Source organism: Cygnus olor, chromosome 1, assembly GCF_009769625.2.
Source record: "Cygnus olor isolate bCygOlo1 chromosome 1, bCygOlo1.pri.v2, whole genome shotgun sequence".
Taxonomy (NCBI): Eukaryota; Metazoa; Chordata; class Aves; order Anseriformes; family Anatidae; genus Cygnus; species Cygnus olor.
Genome location: NC_049169.1, coordinates 118,830,002 through 118,848,092, shown reverse-complemented (window position 1 = coordinate 118,848,092; position 18,091 = coordinate 118,830,002).

The following is an 18,091-nucleotide window of genomic DNA, read 5'->3' as shown; positions in this document are numbered from 1 at the left end:
TCAGATCTCTGCAATCACAGGTGTCATCTACCTTTCCCAGTGTAAGTTGCTTTATACTTGCAGAAACTGGACAACCTCTCTGTGCCTCAGCATCCCTACCAGTTAAATGGGAGCAGCATCAGGCAGGATTTTGGTAGGAGGAGGGCTGTGCTGTGGGATTACACTCTTTGCCAAGCAATTTATGATCTCCAGTTGGGACATACCAGCGAAGCACGTGAGCTTTTAAAACTTACGTACCATTGCAAATGATACTGAAAAGCTTTTGCTTCTGACTCTCAGCACATTCCTTAACTGAACTGTTCAGCATTACCTTCGTCCAACCCTCGCCCCTGACCCTTCCCTGTCTTCTCCCAAGGTGAGCATGAAATTTGTGAGCAGCAGGGTGCTCTGCTGTGGCTCATTGGTTTCTCTTGTTTGGTTGCTTTCGTTTCTTTTTCCCCAAAGAAGTGAGAGGGAATGCAATAGGTTATGTAAAACCTGCGTGCCAAAGACAGAATACATACATTCCCGTGTGCGTTGCTTAACATGAGGCAGAAAACTGTTCACTGTTTTTTCTGGTCTGTGCAAGAGCTCCTCGCCCAGCTGGTGAGCACAGAGCTTAACCCGTGTGGGCATACTGGTATAGCAGGGTTCAGGTGTCCCTTCTGTCCTGTCAGCATGTCCTGCCTCAGCCTCAATTATACACTCTCCAGCCTTTTCATTAAGAAGTCACACTTGTGTGTGATGTCTTGTGTTTGGAGGTGGCAAAAAAATCCTGTCGGGCACTGGCTGTTTTCTTAATACAGTAATCAAATGCAGAAGTGATAAACTATTAATTCTACAGAGATTTTTTCTTTTTTTAAATTCCCAGGAGCATCAAATCCAAAGAGGACTTAATACAAGTATTCCTAGGGGATGGTGTTCATAAGTGTTGTGGCCATATGGGCATACAGCTGGCTAACCACTTCCTCTGCAGCTTTCTCTTTCAGTAGGGATCCTCAGGAGGGGCAGAAAAAGGCTACAGTGATGTGAAAACCGATCTCCCCAGCCCTGGGGGAAACATAACTCCAGCCATAAACAAGTTAGTAAGGAACAAAAGGATGTGCGGAGGGACCATCGCTGGTCTAAATCATCAGCTGAGACTAATTTACACCACAGAGAGCCTGACGTATATGTTCAAGCCAGGAAAAGCCCAATAATTTAAAAGAAAAAAAAATATCCAATCTGTTCCTGCTTGCAGGAACACCTTTCTTATCAGGGCAATCCTTCAAAATCCGGTAATCACCAGCAAAGCCTGAATTCACTATCGATCCACCTTCAGCTCTCACGTACCTTCCTGCACCAGTATCGTGACGCCTTCAAAGACCCCCAGCCCTCTCTTCCAAACAGCAGCCCCAGTCTTGATTTCGGCATGTGCAGCCCTGCATCCAACCCCTGTGTGCCGTCATAGCCAGAGGGACTAGGCTTTACAGAATGTGACCTGCTGTGCAGGGCCACATCAAAGGTCCATCTAAGCCCTCCTCTTGCTTCCAACAGCAGCTGGCCTCAGCTGCACAGGGAGGGGTTCAAGCGCAGTGAGCACCCTCAGAAGTGCCTTCTCAGCCTCAGCAGCTCCTGCCCTTACAGGTATTGTCTTTGCATGTTTGACTTTCGGATACAGAGGGAAGACATCGTAAAGGGAAGATTAGGGCCAGCGACTACCGCTGACCGAAAAGGTCAGATGATTTTAAACAAAGGAGCCCGATGGTGGCCAGCTCCACCTCCATGGCAGAGGCTGGTGGCCGGGGTGGCAGCCTGCTGGTGCTTCCAGAGCGTGGTGGGTCATGGCTACTGATGGGAAGTGTCCTGCTTGGTTGGGCATGAGGAAAGGGGAGCTTTGTGCTGCTTCTGTGTAGGGGCAGGTGTGACCTGAGCCAGGGGGACATGCAGAGGACACACCATAGGCACAGGACTCAGAGCGGCACAGGGGGAACATCCAGTATTTGGAGCCATTTCACCCAAGATTGGTTTCAGAAGCACTCCACTCCTCAGCTCCACGTGCAGAAGAGGGCTTTCATAGCCTATTTCAATAAAGCTTGGTTCCTCTCACCATTCATTAGAACCCTCGAAGATGTTTTCGATAACTGACACGATGTGTTCAAATAGCTTCACATTATGACCATGCTGTAATGTTTGTGATGAACTTGCCTTCCCTTCCCTTTTCTTCCCCTCCCTCCCCCTCCCCTCCCCACAAAACCCCCATTAACAGAGCCATCAGGCCCTCACAATTAGCTTGCAAACTGTACGCCAGGAAATGCAGGAGCGAAGGCTCACAGGACAATGTTATCTCGGCCATGGGCACATCTGCGGCACTTTCCCATTTACACCTGTTAGATCCGACTCTTTCCAGCCCAGACAGCCGTCTGTCTGTCTGCCTGAGCTCCTGCATAAGGCCTGAGGCCAAAGAGCAGCACCCCATGGTTTCTGTTGTCCTTCAGGAGCACTCCTACTTCCACACATTGTTGTTATCAGTAGCAGAAAAGAAAAGCAACACCCGAAACAGTGCTCCTTTCCTCTTGCATACAGCCTGACCTTATACAACTATGCACCTCAGCATTTCAGGTTTGCGCCTTCATTTGGCTGCCTGTTTGCTTACGCCAGAGGGAGTGAAGAGAGGCAGAAATCCCCCCCCTCCTTTTTTTTTTTTTTCACTTTATTCTGCTTACTTTCTATTTTCTTTCTCCATGAAGGAAATAGTCTTTGCTTCCCCCCCCTTCCCCTGAGGCAGTGAGGGCAAGGGAGAGTTACAGCAGTTTCCTGCTTTATTTTGCAGAGAGAATGGTGATGCCTCCCAGGTAAATTGTCTCATCAGCAGCCAGGCTGAGCAGAGGGGTTTGTTATTAACAAAAAAATGTAGGGAAAGTAATTTTTCATTTTTACCGAACCTAAAAGTGGCGGAACAAGATCTCTTTGTATTTTCCTTTCCAACTTTGTGCTGAACACACAGCATTTAAATGCCAGCATAAAAGTGCCATGCCGAAGAAAGTTAGGAGCGCTGGAAAAGAATGGTTGTGATGGAAGTGGCAGTGTGGGTAGCCCTGACGAGTGGGATAAAGCCTCCAGCCCATGGATGATTTGTTAAGCGTTTTGCAAACAGATATACATACTGCAGGTGTGTGTTATGTGTGTGTGTGTCTAATCAATAACACATATGTACGGCAGACGGACAGGTAGGACAGATAATTACATGATTACGGGACTCCCGCTATATTTATGTTCACCCATTAAAGCCACTTGTGAGTTATCCCCCCTCTCCTTACTCCCACAGATAAAAGTCATTAATGCCACTAGCCAGCGGGTTGCTTTAACACAAAGCACAGAGCCACGGAGCCAGCAAGCCGGGGACCTGACACCCGCTTCAGTGGCACAAATACCTCTGTCCCACACAGCACAGAGGGTCCAGCACAGGCCTTGCTGGGCAGGCTCCAAGAAAACATGGAGAGGGACCAGCAAGCCTTGGCCGCACACTGATCCCCCATCACTGATCCCCTCGCCCAGCCTGGCGAGTTTGATCCCAACCCCTGCCTCCAACCCAAAGTCACCAGCAGATTTTGCTGGAATGGAAAGCTGCCTTTTAGCTTTCTAATCGATGCATTTTGAGTTAAAATATCGTAAATAAAATTTGTGACATCACGCTCACATCCTGCTATGCTGTCAGCAGGATGAGATGGACCTGGAAGCCAGGGGCTGCTTTGCTGGCTGCCTTCTTACAAATCCACGTGCAAGAGGTGGAACAACATCGGCCTGAAGTCACTGCACCTCCTCTCCTGCCTCCCTGCAGGCTGCATCTCAGCTGGGTCCCTGGGCATTGCCCCCTGCAACCTGTCCCCCCAGGGAAATACAAAGACCGGCGATCTCTGCGCCTTGATCTCTGCGCCTCTGGGCTATTGACAGACACAAAAGACCAGTTTAGCACTTTCATTTCCACACTGGGAATCGGGGGATTAAAATGCCACTATCTCCTGATTGTGTTGTTTTTTATGCAGGCCCCATGTAAACACTACACCAGTCAACACACCACTGTTAATAAAAATTGCTAATTAGATGGGGACAGTGGCTAGCTTTATTTACAGAAGTATTTATAGGCTTTCTGCTTTCTTGTATTTTTCAAGGCTCTGTGTATTCTGCATTTGCTTTTACACTTTGTCCCTGCTTGTCCTTCTAACTATTTCTTGAGAGGGCTTTTTTTTTTTCGTTGTTGTTTTAACCACCCTGAGTCAGACGTAAGGATCTGCTTTATATTAAGCCTGTTCTATTCTTGAAAGAGCTTCTCCAACGCAACACAACACAATTTTGGAGTTCATAGAAAACCCACACATTTGTTAAATCTATCTTTTACAATGTGTTAGTAGCCAAGATAGCATGTACTCTGGGATAAGACTTGGCTTTTTAGCACACATTTGTCTATCTCCTCAAGAAACAAGGCCTTAAACCCTGACTGAAAAGAATTTTTATTCAGCTGAGCTTATCTCTGTTAATTCAGGATATGCAGTTGACTTTCAGATAAAAAAAGGCACCCAAACTGCAGCTCAGCGAGGGACTCCAATACATCCAGTCATCTTTCTGCCCGACGTGCAGACTGCCGTCCTTTAATTATTAGCACATACCATTAATTCTGTGTAAAGCCACACAGGGCTGAAATGACAAAAGCAGAAGGAAGATGATGTCAGCTGGAGTGCCGCGCTGCTTTATTCCCCAGAAGGCTCCCACGTGGTAGCGAGGTCTGAGCATCATGTCAGCAGGAGAAGTTTCCCTGGCAGAGCGTACCCCAAGGACCTGACACCGCTGCTGGTTGCCGTGGAAGTTACAGGCTTGCACTAAATCAACTTCGCCAGGTCTCCCATATGCTGTATGCTACCCAACCTGCCTTCCCGCTCAGATACGCTGAGAGGCTGACATGTGCCCTGGCTTCTGCCTGTGCAAGGTTTTATTCCAGAAGGCGCCAAAGCCTGTTATCACCTCCCCATCACGGCCCTTGGGGGGCTACAAAGGGGAAACCCACGTTATCGTCAGAAGATGTGCTTTGCAGATTGGTCTTGAGTAAGCACGGGATGGGAATACAGGGATATCGTTGAGCCAGCACTGTTGAGAATGTAAACAAAATTGAATGGGAGTGAATATGATGCAGAGTTTGTGTCCTTGAAAGCTAATTTAAGCTCTCTTGGCTCTGGTTAAGTTTTAAATATTTCTGGTGGGATGAAGGAGACAAGCAGCTGCAATACAGAAGATAAGGGATGGAGCCTGATTGGTATCAGTGTTTTGAAGGAAGAGTTTTTGCAGCCCATCTGGGAGTGATTTATTCGATACCACCAAACACAGAGCCATTCCAGGAATGAGCAGCCCCCAAAAAGACAGTCCCTAAACTGGAGCAAAGAGAGGGGAAAGCACTGGGAATGTTCTGAAATAGTCACTCCAGTCAGCAGGTGAAGAGCAAGAAATGCCAATTAATAATAATAATAATAATAATGGCAGAGACTGCAATTCTGACCTTATTCTTAAAAATAAATAACAATAAAAAGGCATTATAAAGAGTTAAGCAGCTTCTGAGGCTGAAAGCCTGGCACACTCTGAAAGACTGCAGAGCACCTTTCAGTCCTGAGGGCGATTGTGGGTTTGAACACATGGAGAACTTACTGCTGGGTAACAAATTATCAGGTGTCTGCTGATCCATGGCAACTGTCCCTGCGGATTCTTGCTGCAGCACGTGTGGGATAATACAAGCTCTCTGCGTCCTCAGTGGAAAAGGAGAGGGGTCTATGCTGATCTGGGCAGTATCACATTTACTGTCTGTGAGTAGTCATGTAGGTGGTTGTCTGCTACCAGTTGACTGGTGGCAACTGGTTCTCCTGTAGCTTCTTGTTTCTGTGGCTGAGCCTGGATGAGGGTGTCACTGACTGTATTTTGGCCATGTGTCTTTTCTTTTTTTTTACTGCAATGCAGTTCTTTTTCTAATTTTCCTCCTTTCTCAGATAATCAAGTCGCTGAGCACAGTGTTGCTCCCCAATACCAGGACTGTTCCTGTACAGAGGGTAAAGGGGTAAGCTAACAGTCCTGTGGTGAAAAGTGATTTGGGGACCTTCTGAGTAACAACTACCACGGTTTTTACATTACTATTGAATCCTTTAAAAATATAGGTCGCATACAGCCGTAGATTTACCTTCTTTCTAAGGCATTCTGTAGGGCCTGGGAACATTTCTTTATTACAAACAAGGGCCACGAAGAACATTTGTTATAAAAATGGGAACCGCACAAAGCTAACACGAATTTAGATTTCATTATGAACAGGAAACCTGGCAAAGATTAATTGAAACATTTGCTAAAGGGCCAATCTAAAGTTTGATGAAATCAAAGGGAGACTCTAAGCTGACTTCGATGGTCTTGGGGTCAGGTTGTAAGGCAGATTGGACAAGTTTCAAGGTCCCTAGGTCAGTGGATTTTATTTATTTTTTTTTTAAATCAAAACCATGACACACTATTAGTTTAGAAGACATTTCAGCCATCATCCATAGAAAACACTTGGTACCAGTTGAACAGGAACTGGATCAGCTCCCATGGGGTGCTGTGCATAATGCCTGGCCCTTGGGCATTATTTTGCTCTGGCATGGGGGTGAGGGAGAAGCCAAGATGGGTCCAAAAGCCCCAGCCCTCACCTGGGGCTATCCGTAGCAGGGCAATCTCAAGAGATGGTCCTCATGGATGGAGTTCTCCAGTGCAGAAGGCGGCAGCCCGTAGGCCTGCGGGGCGTGATGCAAAGCCTGATGCCTCTTCCCCTATGTATTCACTTGAGGGAACGGGTGGGTGGGTTGTTTACCTTGCGGGGAGGAGCCTTTTCCTTTTGACTCTGGGAAGAAAAGGAACCACATTGTGTATGTTTACTGAAAGTCCTATGTGCTCCCTGAGACATGAAGATAGGGCATGTCCTTATAAATCAGGGTGGAGAAAAAATAAATAAGGAAAGAAACGGGCTGGGAGAGCTGCAGAGACAGCGTGTGTGCGTGTGTGTGTGTGCACTCAGCCAGCAAGGGGAATGACACTGACACTGTTTCAAAGGAAGGTCATTGCGTAGACCATAAATCTCAGACACTTAGAATTTGTTTCATTCATCTTTGTTAAGTCTTTTTTTTTTTTTTTTTTTTTTTACAAGAAGTTCAGCAGCTATCGGAAAATGTTGAAATGACTATTCATGCGGCCCTGCAGCTGCTCGTGGCTACCAACTTCAAGTCTGATGTGGCCAGCCACAACGTGACAGGCCTGATCCTGCCCAGTGCCACACAGCATGAGGGATCTGTCCTTACCAGGGTTGCCTCTGCCCAGGCTTAGCCAGGTGCCCACAGCATATAGAGACAGAGGGGAGAGCTCTGGGGAGGGACCTTTGCCATGTTCTTACACCTACCCCCAGGCCTCCAACTCTGGGCACTCTGGGGGCGATGGATTTGAAGTGGTAGAGCTATTCTTATGTCTGCTGCTGGTCTGGTTTTGCTGCTTTGACACTTCCATGACTCCCATAGGGCTCTGCTGAGCACCAGACATGGTTCATGAGTTCTCCAAAAACTCTTCTGCTCAAAGAAAATGGGGTGGGGAGAGTTTTCTCTAATTGATCACAATTAATGTAATTAGTACTTTGCATTTTTTCCTTTCCATGTGTTTTACCTTCAAGACCTTTATACATCTTAATACCTATTTCCATTCTTAATTACGTTCAGTGAGCCCACAGCAAAGAACAGATATGTCATTCTCTTCTGTGATCGGCTTCATGAAAATAGTAGAAAGAGACAAACTGACCAGACTGAGCATTTAGTCAAATTCCAGTTCTCCCATTAACTTGTGTGGTGGCCATGGCAAGTCATTTAATTTTTCTCCGGGCTGGTTTATTCATATAGAAAATGGAAATAGCAAACCGATCCATATTAAAGATCTAATCCAGCCCCAAACAACTTAATAGAAGCTTGGCTTGGCCTTGCTTAGCTTAGTTTTGCTTGGTAAGTCTTTTTGAAAACGTGAGTTTTAGTGTTTTGAAAAATCCCTGTTAATCATACAGCGAGGAGAGACAGGGAAAATCTATGGTGTTGTTTAAATAAGCGAGCTAAACAGGAAAACAAATGCAGACTCCTCAAAAACTGAGAAACAAACTTTGCAGGGACACGGTTCTAACATGTAGAGCATCCTGAGCACAGCATGCTTTCAACCAGTGCCTCTGTTTTCATCAGACGACTTCCTTCAGAAAGTCCGGGTCCGTCAGAGGTCAGAGAGGACCTTGATTTACAAGAGGTTGAGTTGCAGTCCAAGAGCTCATTCCCAAGCAGTTGGGCACTTTGTATCAGCCCTTACTTGTTAACTAAGAGGATTAATGACCACTTTCCAATTCCAATCTAATGCTGCTAACCACCGACTGTCACGCTTGACTGCTTCCTTTCCCAAGACCAAGGGACTAGAGACATCTAATGGTAACTGCACGCATAGCAGAGCATCTCCTCCCGCTGTAGCAGGCTGTCCTGCAAGACTCCAGCTCCAATATTTAACTCCTACAGTACCTCAGGAGCGCATGTGTTCAAGCCCACCGGAATGACAAGGACTGTTCACAATTCATTCAGGTGGCTGCATGTTGATGGTCTCCATCTGGGCTCGGTTCTCTTCACCCTTGAAGGGTGTAAGAAGGATTTGAAACGGGAGAGGTGTGTGAATGAGTTACTATTGAATTCTTTACAGTATCCTCACACTGAAAAAAACACCATGGTTTTCCAAGGAAGAGAAGGGGAATCAAAGTACAGACCCCTGGAGATTAAGGGAGGGGAAATAGTCTTTGTCAAATGGACAAACGACTCTTGTCCTGCCTTCAGGGCTTCCCATACGCTGAGTGAAATGGGCTCACAGACACAAAAGCTGCAAATCCCCGAGTTCACACCTAATATTTCCTAGCAGCCTCTGCTGAATAGGGAGAAATAGGTGCTGTTGAGCAATTCAGGTAGAATGCACAGTAACAAGTATGCTTTCAAGAAGGTGCTCAGTAGCTGTTTGTTTTTTTTCTTATGGCCTTGCCTGGGAGGATCCCAGAGGAATGACACAGTTGATGACTCAGGCAGAAAGAGATATTCAGCATGGGATTTAGAGGAGAGCCTTCGCTTAGCAAAGGCAGTGATTTTTGTACTAGCACAATGTCCAAAATCCAGAAGTCTAATTTTTGTGAAAAAATAAAATCTAGAACAGATCAGACAGATAAATGGAGACCAAATAGGGACAAGATTCTGAAGTACTGGAGACCCCAATTTTTTGTAAAAGAAACCTCTTTTTGTATAGACCCAGGTCCTGAGATGCAGTCAGTGTGTGAAATGCTTGGGGATTTCCAGGCACGCTGCAAGTGCTCAGCTCTTCTCCAGAGATGTGCCCTTGCTAGCAGAGGTGGGATGGGAAGCTAGAGCAGTGAACTGCTGATTCTGGTCCTGTATGTGATGCTGGCCCCTTCTGCTGCAGGATTCCCGTTTGTACAACCAGAAGAACAACTCCTCATATAGTCCCCAAGGGTGCTGCGAGACTCACCCTGGCCGCTGACAGATGAACTCTGGAGGATCTTGCTCAGGACTGAAAACTATTCCCAGCTGTCCCTTCCCCTCCCACGGCTGCTCTCAGAGAATTCAAGGCCAGCAGAGACAACTCAGCTCCTTCCATGAAAGATCCAAGGTCTCAAATTTACTGGCACTGTGGAAAGCTGTGGGCAGCTACTTCAAAACCCAGTACAGCAGGAGACACAGAGGATTGCCTGTCAGCTTCTCAGGTAATTAGTGTTGTAGAGCACTTTGTGATACGCAGCTGAAAGGCAGAGGAGCAAAGTCCACAAGCAGCTGTAGGCTCCACTACAATTTAAAGAGAGAGAAAAAAAAAGGCACCAATAAAACAAAACATAAAAACCCCAAACCCTGAAGGTTTTAATCCACAACCAGGGTGACTGAAATCGGGGTCTGGCAGAAGCACCCATCCATCTGTTTCCTTCTGTCCCCCCAGCAAAGGGGGACCACGAGCAGAGCCTCCCTGCTGGCAGAGGGTCCCTCTAAGCTCTTCCTCACCAGCTCTGCTCCACTGACTGCTGCGAGGCACCGTCCTGTCCCTCTGGATTTGCTTCGTGGCAGCATCCTGGCTTGCTGAGAACATGGGGACTGAATGCATGGTTTCCTTCAGAGAAGGTACTTAATGGGGTTGTAACTGTCTGAACTAGACATGAGCTAAATAATTAGTCCAACACTGCTCATCACATCTGGATTAGCAGTGTAGTTAGTGCCCAGCTCCTTCTGGCACCTAACACAGCGTGTCTTCCTCGAGGGCTGGTCAGAAACCAGGCGGCAAAAAAGTACTGTGATGAAACACAAGAACATATTTTGGTTTAGATCATTTGCAATGACTTTGGCTACATTTTATTTCTGATATCCTCTTACATACTATCTGCAGGGAATTTCATGGCTTGTCCAATGACCATTTAATTCAGTGGCAGACTTTCTGTCAAGTTCTGGGCCCTGCTTGGACTGTGGATTGGTCCTGTAGTAGGTACAGCTGTGAAAACATCTCAAATACTTCTCTGTAAACCTGTTTTTTTCTCGCAAAAGAATGTATTTGCAGAAGAATGCAGTTTCAGATCAAAGGAAGACATTTTCAACTTCAAGTTGAATCTGGGAAATAGTTATAAACAAATAATTAAAAAAAGAAAAGAAAAAGAAAAAGAAAAAAGAAAAAAAATAAAATTAAAAAAAAAAAAAGAGGAGGAAATGTCAAAGCTTTGACATACCCAAGCCATCTTGCTGCTGTCTGGGGAGTAGCCTTTGGTCCACCGTGGTTCAAAGGATAAAATATAATCTATATTTTAATATAGATTTATATATATTAATTTATATATTAATATAGATTAATATATATATTAATATAATCTATCTATTGCACTCCATAGAAAAAGAGACTTGAGCACCTACTGAACTAGAGTAAGAGGACTTCATAGGTCAGTCACTGAGACACTCACTTGTTGATCCCAGTGCTGGGGAGCTCAGACATCACTCAGTACTCCATCGGCTGCTGTGGGTAGTGCTCGTAGGGTTTGAATCGGGCAGACAGTCTGACAAATGGCTTTCTGCAATGTGGATGAGCAGACTAAGGCAAAGAGGGAAGGATATCTTTTCCTCTGTACTTTTATGTGCAGTGTCTAAACTAATGTGTAAGACTTGTGATCTAGTCTTTTGTTTCTAACTGCCTCTATTCTTATTTGAAATGCTCCAATATATATATATTTTTTGTTCACTAGAAGATGAATAGGTCAATCTGGAACATTTTTCCTTCAATTTTTGAATTCTAACACCTCAGAGAATACGTGAATTTTATTGCAGGCCGAGTCCCATGTTTTCCTGCTACAAGGTGCACACTACGCTTCAATACTAAGTTGTCAAATTCCACGGGACCCTGTCACCCTCCACTTACCTCCTATTGATTTTCCAGTTGGGAAGTGCGGTATGAAACCAATAGTCTGACTGGGTGTTAGCTAAGGTCTTGAGACAATTCAAGGGTAGAATGATCTTATGCGACAGTATCTGAGAACTCAGCATCCAGAGTATTACAATTCTTGACTAATTGCCAGTGCCAGGAAACTGGCCTCCTGTCAATCATAGCCAAGGAGCAGGCTGACACAGTATCGCAATGCACACACAACTACCTAATCTGTAGCTTGCAGTAGACTTAATGACCATAAAGATTTCGGAAAAGAAAAAACAAGGCAGTGTCTATGGAAAAGGATAGATAATAGTCGATTCAACCAGGCTTCATTAGTGGAGAAAGATGGCTAGCTATGGGATGAAAAGAGGCTCTGATATTTTCTTGGGCTGGAGTCCTTTTGATCTTAAGCATGTCTTGAGATTTTGCGTTGCTTTCTTAATCTTAAAACGGTTTTTTTAAAAAAAATCCTTTTTTAGAAACAGGCTGCCCCAGACTGTAGCCTACTTCCTGCACCTGGACACAGCACAAAGATGTTATGGCTTTCAGGAAGCAGCACATTTGTCAGCATGCAGCCCCCAGCCGAACAAAGGGCTGGATTCATTAATGCAATATCAACCATGAAAACGTCCCTCCTCTGCCCCTCCCTGGCTTCTGACTCAATCTGCTGAAACAAAAAAATGAATTGTCATTGGATTTTGCAGCCTTTGAGGTTCCTCAGCAGATCAATGCATCTTGGATGTGTTGATGGCCCCTAATTTGAATGAAGCTGCACAAGAATCACAAGAATTTGAGCTAGATTGCGAGCCACATTTTTTTTTATTATTATTCCTAATAAGGAGAAGTAATATAAAACTGCTACCAAAGAAGAGATGAGAGACGGTCTCTGCAGCAGGGAAAGTTAAGCGTGCAGTCAATTACAGTCAGTTCTGACTTGGCTCCCACACAGCAGCACAACTTCAAGACTTCCCTTGCCCCGGAGAAGCACGGTACCCTTTTGACAGGAACTCGGTGTTCGTTAGCGGTGTTTGCTCTGCCTGACATGACATTTAAAAGCCCTAGACCTGTACCACATTTATTCAACGTTGTCATATTCAGCAAAACATTTAAGCGGTTATTCAGCTTGAGGCACCTAAGTAGTCCCAGTGTCAACAACAGGACTCCTCAACTGCTTAAAATTTATGCATGTGTTGAAGTACCTTGCTGAATCAGGGCTTCAAACCCTAATAGCCTGCTGAACTAGAGGGATCACGCCAGTCTTTACCCACAGAGCCTCACAAGCACACACGGCATGCAACATAATTTTAGTTAATTGGATAGAATTTCATAAGTACGGTCTGTGACCTCTGAGAGCTTTGAAAACTAATCATGCTGGTGCCACCCTGCGTACCTGCTTGTGTGATTAGTCACATCCACCTGTACGAGACGTGGCACTGTCATCCGGTATGCTCTGTGATCTGTCCCAGAGGCTGGCACATCTTCAGCAGTGGGTGGGTGGGTTTCCCCCGTGGCTGTCACACGGTGCGGCGTCGCTACCTGTGATAACCGAGGAGCAGATAGACATCCCTTGCGTTCCCATTTTTAATGTGTTTTGCTACATCCCCCTTCCAAAGACTAATAATTTCCGCTGGGCAAGAATATTGTCAGTCTGGTATCAGATAACTTCTCAGACAGAGAGCATATATACCCTGCATTGCCTGTTTTATCTAATAAAGACTTTGCCATCTCTTGTCTATTGCTTCTAATTTAGCCTTCATAAACTGACTTGCCAACACAGTTGGTTGTACAGAAAAAAAAAGTAAGATGCTGATGTGTCTTCAGACTCCTTTCAGCTGACATAAACCATTCCTTGTCAAAATAGGGCAAATAGAGGGAAAACATTTTGGCAATTATAAGCTGAATTTCAACTTGCCCCATTCCTGTCCTTTCAGTACTACGACAAGAAGTAATGCTTTGGTCATTTGCATGCTGGCAGAAGATAATAGTTTGAGGATGGAGTGGAAATGAAGTTTGAGATTAACCTTTTTTTTGTTGGGCAGGATGGGAGTAACACTCAACCTAGCTAAAAGCAAATTTTAGTAAAGGGCTGGGAACAGCACAAGCAGCATCAGGCCTATCACCATGTCAATTCAGCTTTTCAAAGGTGTTTATCTCCCTTCCTCTTTGCTTCTTTCATGGGCTAACGTGGTGCCATGTGGACTGGTCCGTACCCCAGTCCTTCTTTGTGCCCTCTGTGCCCACCAACCTGCACGGTGGCTGCCAGCACACAGCTGGTGGGACAAAAGGTCACCAGACTTTTGAAGAGCACACAGCGAGCACTCCCTGCAGATAATATCAGCAGCGAAACAGTCAAAATTATCTAAACCAAACTGATGATGAGGTCTGCCAGGCGCTGAGCTGGGAGCTCTCCCTCTGCCAGCCCATTGCATACCACAGCCCAAATCCTGCGAACACTGAGGCACACGAGAGAGACCCTGCTGAGGTGAGCAGGCAGGCTCCTGGCAGCTACGTTGCTTGTGGACACATTTGCATGACTGAGACACCAACTTTGTGGTGATTTGGGAAAAACAAGCAGTGGTCCTAGCTGTCCAATACAAGTGCGCCATACCCCTACTCAGCTATATGCATGCCTTGATAATTGCTTCTGAAGTTCAGTTTAATAACAACAAAACCTTTTCAAGAGTCTCCTCAGCAGCAGAGATGTTACCTAGGCATGCTGGAAAAGAAAATAAAATTATGCGGTCCAACCTGTGGGAGAAATATCAGCTGGGGTTTGTTAATTTTGGATAACGTCTAAATTCTTCTGCTGGCACAGTTTTAAACTATAACCCTATAATGGATCTCCTCATACTTTTAGGGCAATGATAAGAAAATTGGCTAAAAAATGGTAATGCCCTTGTTGGCTCCTAATGTATCTTTTGAGCCTCGTCTGTTTAGCTTAATGAAAAAATAAAGTTAGTGCTGCCTTATTCCCGTCCCAATAACAATATCCCATGTTCAGATAATGAACGAATCACTTCAGGGGCAGAACGCTTCTGCTGAAGGGCAGCCAAAAAGGCAGAGCCGGGCGCTGAGGCTCTCCCCAGGTGACATGCGGTGCTGTGGGACCAGCATCCAGTGTGGGTCACTAGGCTGGTACCTGAGAGGCCACACTATCCCTAACTCTTGCCACACTAGAAAGCCATATGCTGAATACAGACCGCTTTACAGAAGCTTGTGGCCACCTTCCAACATCTTTTAACCCTGAAATTTGGGGGGTGAAATTCATATTTCAGTCTGAGTTTCTTCTGCACATAACACAGGCAGCAGAGAAAGTGGAGATGTTCAGATGAAAGTAAATAAATACTTTTTGTTTCTTAATCATAGCATGTTTGCCAGGTATTTGACAACCAGATTGAGCCTTTAAAGTCATAACATGTTACCTAAGGATGTGGCTTGATTACAGCCTAGACATGAATGTATAATGCCGGTTTTCAAGGGGCCAATTAGATGCAGCATTTCATGTAGCTATTCCATGAAGACTGAAATTATGCCAGGGTATATTATATATTGATCATTTTAGTGTTTAGAAGCTATTTCTTAGTCTGATGACAGTAGCTTTCAGAGCTAAGAATGCTATCTGCAGAGACTTCTCCTCTGCCAAAAAAACCCACCCCACAGCTATTCAAAGAAAGTGAAAATTTTTATTCAGACTTTCCTGAGACAGAAAAAAAAGGGGTGATGGAAATTCTGTTATCATCCCAACTGCAGAGGCTGTGATCAAGAGCACGCTCTCGCTTGCTATGCATACAGCTGTAATTAAATCACCATGGCTTTCAGGATTTTAGCCATACTCCATGTCATGATAAAAACTCACGGTGAAAGAGATGAGGTAAGACTACGTGAAAGCAGTCAATACCAACAACCAGCTGCGGCAGCACGGCAGCTTACCTCCATCTGGAGAATTCAAGAGCAGCAGAGGACACGGCACAGCGGCTGCGCTAACGCTGCAGGCACCGGTCCTGTACCTGGCAGCTCCACACACCAACGCTACCTGTAGCATCCCAGAGCTACTGCCATGGCCTGCAGGCCACCTCTGCTGGGTCATAAAATAAAAGCCCCTCCACATCAGTGATCCGAGCTTGATAAAAGAGTTTGGGAAGTCCTCCCAGGGAATCTAGGCATTTTTATTGCTGAGTGCCTTGAAGAATCTAAGCTTGCTTCGATAGGAAAACAAAACAAAACAAAACAAAAATAACAATGGCAGGAAATCAGCAAACTCCAACTGTTCAGATGCTGCTAGTTGTGGAAGTTAAAAAAAAAAAAAAAAGTGAAGGTAAACCTCAGGGCAGGGATGTGCTATAAATGTGTGCATTGATCAAACCCCATACATGTTCGGAGACAGATTCATTGCTGCTGCTACCTGCAGCGCTCCTGCCAGAGATGCAGCCAGGCTGCTGAGGAAATCAGTGAGGTTTTGGGTAGGAGGGCAACAATACTCCAGTGCAGCACGTGATCGATCAAACAGGCTCTGCACATCCTGAAGAGCAGGCCAGCCATGAACCCAGGACACCCCCTGCTCCACCGCCTCCACCTAGCAGGGTGTTGCAGCTCTGGTCCCTGGTGGGGTTTTGGGGCTTGGGAATAGGAATTGCTGTTGCTGCTGCCACCTTCCCCACAAAAAGCACCCAAAGTGATGCCACAGCCCGTGGGAGAACAGAGGGAACAGGGGATGCAGGTGTTCAGAGAGTGTAGTGTCCTTAGGGATACATACCTCAGCTAGCAAGGATATTTTCTCCATAGGCCAAGGCTGAGGGAAAAGTGAGAGGAGCTAGCCAGGGAAAGGATCTGACTCAGCACACTGGCACACTTTGCCTTGCTTGAGGCTAATCAGCGTTTGGTGAATGTTTTGAAACCCGCCCTCCCACCTCATCCTGTGCACCTCCACGATGGCAGGAACCACACAACCCTACACATGCTCTGCTACTGCCTTGCAACAAACCCACCAAAACACTTAGGCAAGTAGGAAAGCTTCCGTGAACAATCTGTGATAATAACAGAGCGAAGGCTTCCGGCATTAACGCACACTTAAAGGCCCACTTGGAGGGGTCCTCCACGGGCATTAATATTCACCATAAATTGCTAGGGGCTGACTCTTTCAGCACAAGAAGAAACACCGTGTAGACAAGCTACTGCATAATGTATAATATATAGGGTATGGCAGAGTTTTGAAGCACAGGTATATGAGAACACAGAAAATAACTGCAGCATGTGGTCTCCGGGGTGCAGGTAGCCCTACCAAACTCTCTTTACAAGGCTGCACCTTGACTGTAATGTCTGGCCCCTGCTAGGGCTGGTCATCTCTGCCTCACAGGTAGCATCGTCCTGCAGCATTTCAGACACTTGGTCTTGTGGTTCTTGCTTGAGCAAAGCTGCCATTCAACTGCACAAGCATTTCACTTGATTCACAGCTGCTTGGTCAGTGTGGTCATCTTGGTCACTTTGGAGGTCAGGTTGAGAAACAGTGCAAAGGAAAGCAAGGTTGCTGCTCTGGACCTGCAAATACACCAGACCATCCTGGTTCTACAGCCTGGCAGAGCTTAACGTTGCTTTTGTCTACATTAGGCCACATAATTGTTAATTCCATTCTCAGGTGATACGCACAATTTGGAATTTTTCTCAATGAAAGGTAGTAAGATAACACATCAAAGGAAAAATAAATAATATTTTTTTCCAGTTCCCTAAAATTCCATAGGTAATAAAAGTAACATCAAAAAGACCTGTGCAAAACCCAAAATATTCCTTGCTGTAGGTGACACACAGCAGTTTGTTCAGAGATCAGATACAAACTGGCCCAGACAAAGATTAATTATGCATTGCAGGTGTTTGCATCCTTTATAACAAGTTTGGATTGTAACTGTTACATTTTAAACTGCAAATAGTTTAATTTCTCTCTTTGTACAAAAAGATCCCTGCTTTTCAGATGCTCAGCTTTCTGGCTGAGATTATTCGTGCTCAGAAGATAAGTGACTTTAGGCAGTTCTTCAGAGAAATTTTACACTTTCCACAGGTTAACTATTTTCTGGTTAAACTGAAAAGCACGACGCTTTTCTCACTCTTATGAGAGTGGTCTAATGACATTTTCTGAACCTGGCTTCTGAAGGCTAGATGAGCTTCAGCAGAAACTTGGCACTAAGATGTAGGAGCAGTCATATGCTGTAGTCTTGGAGGTGGTGAGAATTAAAAGATAGGTGACAGGAAGAAATCCCCTGTTGAACATGTTCGCTAGGGATCATTTTCTACTCATTCTGTGGCAAAAACATCAAAGGAGATTAGGGGAAGCAAAAAATCCTCTGCAAACCCTGATGTAGGCACCTTCACATGAGCACTTGCAAGGCTTGTGTTTTCCACCAGCATTCTGGCAAATACAGTGACACCCCTTGTGCAAACGCTGGTGAAAAACCTCGGTAGGCAAATCTCTGGGTTTTCTCTGAATGAATGTGCATGAATACTGTTTTAGACAGCTGGTGGCTGAAACAAAACCTAGTCAGAATTTCCAGCATGGCTAGGAACGCTAGACTAAAGCAGCAGCTGAGTGGGAAAAAACACAGCCTGCATATAGAAATGTCATGGT